Here is a 9,466-nt window from a genome sequence, read left to right as displayed (position 1 = left end):
CTAAGTGTCAATCAATTCCGTAATTGCCCTGCCTTCACCGTTGATCTCGTCACCGCCTTGAATGCCCGCTTCGCCAAAACCTGCCCCTCTTAATTGTTTGTTACATGGGCTTTATTTGGTTAAGTAGCAGGCATTTTAATGGTTGACTGTTCTTGCTAGCTTGACACAGAAGTTTTCAAAGGTGAACAGTGTTTCAACAACCTAAACAGTTTTCGTAGTGGATGCATCACAATTATCCCAGCTGCAAAAGTTTAAAAAAAAGATGGAATGGTTGGACCATTCTCAAAATTAACACTTCAACCATTCCTTCTGCAATTAGGAGATTAACATCTGTAAGGATTCACCTTTTTATACTCTGTTTTAGAAGAAAACCTCTAGCCCTTGACATGAAAACTTTTTATCGAAAAGCCTAGAAAGAGAATATAGATGCATTAAAACCTTCGCGAGGAAGAGAATATAGATGCATTAAAAGGAAATTTAAAAAAAAAATGATAAATAGATGAGCTCCTATCAACTTCATCAAATATAAATAAACAAAACCTACAGAAACATCATAATTAAATAAGAACAATGTAGTTCTAACTTACATTTAAAATAATTACTCTTGGATGAAACAGATGAACAGTCATACCAGAATCCTCCACAATCATAACTGAATCCTTGAAAGCCATGTGCCCAGACATTTGACCATTACAACTTCCAAAGAAGTATAGATCTTCATTATTTCTGCTTGGCAGAGGATAATTTTTTGGAAGATGCAGAGAACTTCTAGATCCCAACTTTGCTCTTGAAATTACCTAAAAGTTGTAAAAAAAAAAAAACCAAGAGGCTTGCTAAAACCTTGAGAGGAGAACAATATCAAGGACAACTTGGCATTGAAGTATAAGACCGTGCACTGGTTCTTCTCCCTTTGTGTTAGCCTTAGCCTTGCAAATCCACCTCTGGATCTTATTGTTATTTCTTTACGAGTGATGATCTCTGGCCCAATTTATATGGAGGATTGAAATTCCTATGGCAGGTGTTGGCGTTTGATTGTTGGTAGATTTGTGGCTTGAAAGAGGTTAAAATCTGATGCTGCAATGTCAATAGGAATTCTTACCATGTGCATAGACTATAAGTTTCTTTTGGCATTGTCCCTTCCGTTTGCCCAGTGTTTCTTTTCGTCTCTGGCTTGTGGGTATTATTAAGTTGGATATTGGCGTCACTCCTATGTGCCTACGAGGTTCATGTGTATAGCTAGTTTATTTTTGCCTCCAAATCGTCTTCATATTGTATATCTAGTGAATTTTTGCAACTGGACTGCTATCTCATCCATCCCTTGTGCCTGTAAACAAGGAAAGAAATAATATGTTTGGAAACAAAAGGGGCATACTCGATTTTGTTACAAGAAAGTGATGCATGCATTGACTACCTACGAATTGATTTCAGCTTTGATTATTTGCAAATTATAAAACCCCAGGCCCTGATGCGGCGGTCGGTAGCTTTATTGTGCTTAGCCAGATATATTTCCCTGTTTATTTTGTTGGATTTGAAACCAGCGTCTCTCTTGTCATCTCTTCTTTATTATCAGACAAACACATCCCTATCAGACTTGTTTCTGGCTACAAATTGGCTAAGAAATTCCATTATTCAATTTCGAGACTACAGTTCTGGTGTTTGATGTGAATGATAATGTATACAATGATTTTGGTTAAGCTACTAAATATGAGAAGCCCAATACAAAGGTTTAGCATGTAAGAAACATATAGGCTGTATATACAAAAATTATTCATATCTAACACTGTATACAAAAATACTACCAAACAGAGAAGGTTGGAAAGAAAATTATATATGGTAGAGAATCCTGTTAATATTGTGTGCAAAAAGTAGGTTAATAAGTGGACTGGCTCAAGGTTTTTTTTCTCTGATTGAAATTCTTCCCCAAAATTGGTAGAAATTTTGCTAGAAGTTATAGTTCCACCCAACTGATGGAATCTTTGACCATGGACTTTTCCCTTAAAGATTTAGCACATTTTAAGAAAACCTAGATTGTCAAAATTTTAAAGAATAAGTAGAACATGGCAGAACTTTTCCTTGCCGGAGAGAAAAAAAAAAAAAAAAAACAAAACAAAAACAAACTAACTGGAGTCATCAAAAAGGTTGAATTTGCCTACTTAATAATTCACTCCTTATTCACATTCTTTGTCACATTACAAAGATCTACAAACAAAATCAATTAACAGAAGAATATAAATCAAAGGTTAAGGCATTATGACAAGATTCCCAAATTGTAAAATTTGCCTTTTCAAAAAATTAACATGTTCTTTGTCATGAAAGCATAGTTTAGAATATAAAATAAGCTCAGCCCAGTGTTTGCAGTCCATGCCCAAATTCTGAGTGCTTGTGTGGCAACTGATATATGTTGTAACCACAATTCTCTAAGCCTTAAAAGAAAAATAATTCCAAAGGCCTATTCGGGTAATACAAGGCAGAATTAGGTGACCTTAATCTCATTTGTTGGATATTGATAAAATAATCTGATCTTTTCTTCCCTATAAGAAACATACCAAAATATGGGAAAAGCATAGGATGTTTTTGACAAACAGATTTGATCAATAGAGAAAGGACATCACAATTTTCGAGAGATGGTCATAAGAAAAGGTCCATGCCTCGAAAAATGGTTTCATGGCCTTTGAAATGGAAACCACATTAGAAAACAAAGTTGTTTGTCCTATTCTGTTTCTACACCTTATAACTGCAAGAATGCCAACATCTGTTTTGTTTCTAGTAACATAGGATTTTGGGCACTAAAATGATATAGGTTATTATATAACTTCATTTCTTCACTATTTGAAAATAAAACCATAGGTGGAAGAAATCCATTTCACCATCTCGTTTGTTTCAAGGAAGGCATGTTGTGCATGACTTCCACATGCAACAACATTGTCTATACCTTATTCAAAGTAAGACCTTTAATGATTCAAGTGACTTGTTAATTTCGGGATATGTTCATGCATTACAGACTACTTTTGGAGATTTTGACTTTGTTGAATTTGTGTGGTTGAGATGCAAAGACCATGTCATCCTTATTGAACTTAATTTTTTGATGCACAAAAAAAAAAATAAAAAAAAAATCACTGATTAATAACTAATTTGCTCAGGATTTGATGCATTTGTAGTTTTTTATGGTAGTCAGTTTTGTTTGCAAATGTTATAAACCATCTCCTCATAATCCCCCTCTCCCTTTCATATTCATATTTACATGCATTATTATATCTGTTCAGATTGGCAGTGGTGACTTTATTCCCAATAATCATGTTTTCTCCATGGGTCACAATTTTTTATTGATTATGGCTGTGAAAAAAAGAAGAAGAAGAAGAAGAAAGATGATGCTATAGTAATTGATTAGCTAGAGAATTTGTTATTGTTCCTACCACTCAGCCTAAGGATGAAAGTCTTCTTTTGTTTGCACCTCCTTCACCCATATGTTAGGCATGAGGCTACACATATCATTGGGTATGTGGATCACTACCAATATTTTGGATAGTTGATATTGAACATGGTTGGATACAACATATTTTATAAATATATCATCTGATAGGACCTTCTGAGGCACCGACAGCACCTGCATCACAGGCTACAGGGTAATGATCTTATTAAAAGTTTGTCTTTTTTGTTAAATATAATCTAACCTAATGAACTAATAATTTTATTTTTCTATTATACCTATGTGAAGTTTCTTTTCTAGTGGTAAATGATGGAGATGATCAATCTCAATGTGTGTATTGCAATAGAGCAAAGAAAAGTGATGTGTCCATTGTAGAACTTAGTTTTGCTAGAGTATATTGTTTTTCCAGGTCTCGCTGGGCTTTCTAAGAGTTAATTCAGAAGTGAAGAATAGAGAAACAAAAATTGTTGAGTTTTTAATTGTAGAGTAGGGCAACCTTAACAATTTTGATTTTAATGGATCTCAATGGGTTATTAACTTATTATCTTAGACCGATTGCATGCATATGATGATATTTATCTACTTTTCCATGAGAAGTGCTAATTTATGGTTAAATTGTTCATTATCTACCCTTACAATATCTTCTTGGATTAAAACAGAGTTCTTTACTTGTTAACCTGATCTTTGTAAAACATATTGCAGTGGTCATTGAAGTTTGAAAATTTCACACGATATTAGACAGTAGCAAAAAAAAGAAAAAAAAGTGTAATTTCTCTGTGTTTTAATGCTCAATTAGAAAAGGTACAAGTCATGAGAATTTCTTTATTTGAAAGGCTTTGAGGGATTAGATTGAAGTTTAACTGGTCATTTGTAATGTACGACTTTAGCTAGATTGAAACTCACAGAACATTATATGAAAATTCAAACTTCATTAGCTGTGCAATTTAAGAGAAACATAATGCGTAAGTGCTTATGATTTATACGAAACTTGATTAAATGGGAAATTGACTTATGTTGTGCTTCATGATGCATCGTTGCTATGGAAGTTGTGATGTGATGGTGCAATGGTTTGCTCAATACAATTAAAATACCTGAAATAGTCGCTTTTATCACAAAGTAGCTTTATGAATCTGACAAAACACTATTGTTATTTTAGTTGCACCATCTAAAATCTAAAACCGCATTTTTATCATGATTTCGACTTATAATAGTAGCAAATTTTTACTAAAATACAGATGAGAACTATCGATTTATAGCTTACCCGGAAATGGGATTGTGACATCCTTTTATCAAGCAATGTCGTTGTTTCCACTGAGTCTATGATTTTATCTGGAAACTTTGATGATTGTATTATGTGTTTGCCTATGGAAGTTTCAATCCTTTGAACCAAGCTTTGCAGTTTTAAGGAAATATGATAAATAGTCAGTCAGGTCTACTATTCGAAGGCATTTGTGAAATGCACATAATAATCAGCTTGAATGTAGGGACTAGAGACTGGATTGCTGCATTCAGTGGTTTTTATTTCAGAAACTTTACTCATGGCATAACAACAGTTAGTTCTCTTAAACGGAAACAAGGATTCAACAGAAGCCATCCCATATAGAAAATACGAGAACTGCAACCATAAAATAACAATATATAGGATTGGAGGGATAAGTGAACCAAGTGTCATTGCGTAAGGGAAGGTGGAAGAATCTTTTATTTCTTTTAATCAAAAATATTTTTCTCTGACAAGAAGATTGTAATTCTATTGAATAAGATTAGAGATTAGATTCTGTAGATGTTGCCATAACATTGCAAAACTACATCCAAAAGGATCCTGTAAGAAATTCAGTGACCATAAAATCTACCTATATAGTTGTGATGCAAAAGGAAGATTTATCAAAATATATCCATCTAATAAGTATGTACTAAACTATGCAAAAATAGATTAGGAATTGCCTAATCTTTTTAGGTATTGATTTCCAACTAAATCACAATATACATATACATTATATTCCGATCCACACCTGAAACATGTTTGTAAAGTCTAGGAGCCAATATGAATAACATAAAATTGTTGTAAATAATCAAGAGAAATAGAAAATCTTTCAATCAGAGATATGTGTGGGGGTCTCCTATAACATACAAACCATCCTTGGACTACTTCCAAGGTCATGAACCAACACTGAGGAGGGCTTGCCTCCGAGAGTTTTTCTTCATTGGAATTGAACTCTCTGAAAACATTAATCCATGATACATGGTTAAAGATAGAGAAGAACTTTTACTTACCAAAATTTGAAAACAAATTTGACAATTCTATTGATTGGTCATCCAATTTATTACCAATTGAGAGTCCTGACCTCAAAACTCTGGACGCTTTTTTTTCCACTGCAATTTCGAAAAGAATCTTTAAACCAGAGTCAAGCAAAGTTGTGAGACCCCATTCTAAAACAGGGTTGAGGCAAATGACGTAGGTCTCACTATGAGATAAAAATTCCTCTAGAGTCACGAAGACGGGTACCTTGGCTGTCACCATCAAACTAATTTTCAAGTCTTGTACTTCATGCTTTTAAAGTGAATGCTTGTATTTAGTAACAAGAGGGTAACCGGTTAGAAGATGGGCAATAGTCTCTTCTTCATTATGGCATAGGGAACATTTGTTTGGACCGTAGGGTTCAACAGCTCAGACATCGCACGGTGGACCAAGTTAAGGTTTGGTGGGACACGTATAGCCCAGGATCTGCTACCTGGGAGGATGCAGAGACTATGCATCGTGACTACCCCTCACTTTTTGAGCATCTGTGATGCCTATTTTGACTTAGATAGCTACCTATGTTAAGATCCTATTTCCATGTTATTTATTTATGAACATTATGTAATATTGATGCATTTGGTTGACACATAAAACTACTTATATGAATCAGTTGATAGATTTGATAGAAATGATAGAAATGGTTGATGTATGGACTACATGTATGACTCACTTAGTGATGGACTATCTAGTGCGTAACTTATCAGAATTACTTTGGTTCATATATAGCTCAAGTGGATATGATTTATTTAAATGAATGACTTAGCGAGAATTCTTATATTGACACATGGATACTAGACTTAGTAATGTGATGATTATATGTCTTGTTGTTATATAAATGCACGAATGAGAGGCTAACCCACAGGGGAAAAGAACTATGTGATATCCAAGAGGGAAGGATGAGACATCTCATGAGGAAGGTATAATGTACATTATTTTACTTCAATGGTATCTACTTGATATGCACTCTTATGACACAAGAAAAAAATGAAAATGACAGGTGGCAAGACGACCTGACTGGATTATTCGATGACAAGTCCAACCAGCTCTGTAGTGTGGTCCGTGCTCTGAAGGAGGGGTGGAGGTGTTTCCCACCGTGTATCCTCCGAAACCTGGAATCGTGGGGAGGACAGCTGAACGCTCCCCCTAGACGTGTGATGACGATTGCCAGATTCCTGCTGGGGAAAGTTTGGTCGAGGCATTCGAAGCTCCCACCATGTCGGTTTTATCAGTGGTCAGTATGGCCTTTGCCACTGATAAGGCAGCAGAGGACGGATAGGGCGGGAACGGAAGTAGGCCAGGGTGGATAGGAAGATAAAGATCAGTTGGAGACTCTTGATGGGAAGTAATGTCATTGTCTGACTTATCGAATTTTAATGCTATAACTCTCTCTGGTTTGCTATGCTTTCAAACTCCTTTTATCTTTTCATTCTAACTTCGGGACGAAGTTTTCTGAAGGAGGGGTGTATGTAATGCCCCACTTAAATCTTTTCCTACAAATTTTGTTAATATTTACATTATCTGAAAATATTGAGAAATATTGGTCTAATATAAATTTAGGATTTCCATTATTCAAATTCCCCACTTACCTTCTCAAATTGAATATTATGTAGGATATGGTCTCCTTCCATTATTTCAAAATATATGTATTCATTTCACATTCCCCAATGTACCCTCACATTTACTTGGGAGAAGACATAGTCCTCTCCATCTTATCATCAATATATATTTATTCATTTCACATTCCCCAATGTACCCTCACATTTACTTGGGAGAAGACATAGTCCTCTCCATCTTATCATCAATATATATTTATTAATTTCACATTCCCCAATGTACCCTCACATTTACTAAGGAGAAGACATGGTCCTCTCCATGTAATTACACTTCACATTCCCAAATGTACTTTTCAGATTTACTTGGGAGAAGACATGATCCTTTCCCATTAAATTCTCAATTTTATATTCATGTCACAATTCCAAATGTACTCCTAGCTTACTTGGGAGAAGAGAAGTCAACTAAGGATGGATGAGAAGTTAATGACATTAATGAGAGGTGGTTGAGGAAAGAGGGTATAAAAAGGGAAGGGGGAAGGAAGAAAAGGGGGGTGGGAGTCTTGCTTAGGATGGTGGGGGTTGGTTGTGATTGTTTGGCCTTGTCATGATTTTGGGAGACCTTGGAAACCTGTGGAGGTTTCTTGGGTTTGAGAGGAGGAGAGTATCATTATCTAGTTTTGCACATTCTTCTTGAGGACACACTATATTTGGTTGGACTTGGGCACGGAGGGCTAGGGAACTTGTGGAGGTTTCCTGGGCTAGGAATTTATTTCCTAGTTGGCTGGGAAGTAAATCCGGTTGGGTCGGTGATAAGGAGCATTCAGTTGGAGCTATAGGACAAAGGTATCATCATCAACCACCGGAACAAGTATTTTTCTAGGGACTACTCTTGTTAAGTTGATATCAATGGAATGCTCACCTTAATTTATGTTGCTTATGATAAAATGATAAGATGTTAATCAAAGCTATGTAAGAAGGTCAGTAAGCTCCTTTTATTACTTTTAAATCAATAGGAAAATAGATCTGTTAGTGTATAATAGATTGAGGCTCTAATAATAGGAATCAGGCCCTTACAGCTAGGGCATGCCAACACATGATAGGGGAGTGCTATGCTATGCTAGGGCATGCCAACATGTGCTTGGGCATCCTAATCATGGCAAGATGTTCTAGGTACAAAGATGTTCCAAGACATGCGAGGTGCCAAGGAATGTTAGTGTAATGTTCCAAAGCATGTTAAGGTGTGCCATGAATGTTGAGGAGTGTTAGGTCTCTCTCATTAATAGAATTGATAGAGCTTGATTATGTATTAAATAATATAGTTGCTACACGGACTAGTGGAACTTTATTTAAATGAAATTTGCTAGATAATAAACCTAATAGAGATGAATCATGTGTTGACTCATAGGAAAACTATATTCTTATGACTTGAGGGAAATGATACACACTAATTACTTCTTAACAAATTGAATGACTTATTGAATTGAGACTTCTGTGATCCATATCAACTTTTTTTAAGAATTCTTCGGCGAAAATCACATGGAGAAATTTTTTGTCGACGCGTTTCGAACCAACTTGTCCTGACGATGAACCACACTGGTTGGTTCGAAACGCGTCGACAAAAATTTCTCCATGTGATTTTCGCCGAAGAATTCTTAAAAAAATTGAATGACTATTTTAACCACTATGACCTTGGACACATAATGAAAAATACTCCACAACAATGGTCTTGAATCATTATCTTTTGACAAAAAATATAGTAACAGGTACATAGCATCATCAAAAACTCATTGGAATGATCAATAATGACAATTTTTTTTTGGCCCTCACCAAAAGTAACCAAAAAGAGCATTGATGAGGGTCAATAAAGGATCATCACTAGAAGTGTCACCAAAAAGAGAATTAGTGATGGGCCTTTAACGACCCTCACCAAAAGTGTCACCAAAGAGAGAATTAGTGATAGGCCTTTAACGACCATCACCAAAAGTTTCATTGAAAATGGCTTTGGTGACAAACCTTAAAGGACCATCACTATATACACTTACAACAACTATTTTTTAAAGACCGTCACCATATGCGACATTGATGACGGACCTTAAAGGTCCATCACAGGCATGAAGCATCATAAAAAACTCATTGAAATTATCAATGATGATAAACATTTATTGACCGTCACCAAAAGTAACCAAAAAG

Source organism: Pinus tabuliformis, chromosome 4_2, assembly GCF_031772625.1.
Source record: "Pinus tabuliformis cultivar Carrire ecotype Pingquan chromosome 4_2, CPIR1, whole genome shotgun sequence".
Classification (NCBI taxonomy): Eukaryota; Viridiplantae; Streptophyta; class Pinopsida; order Pinales; family Pinaceae; genus Pinus; species Pinus tabuliformis.
This window is presented reverse-complemented; position numbering follows the sequence as displayed.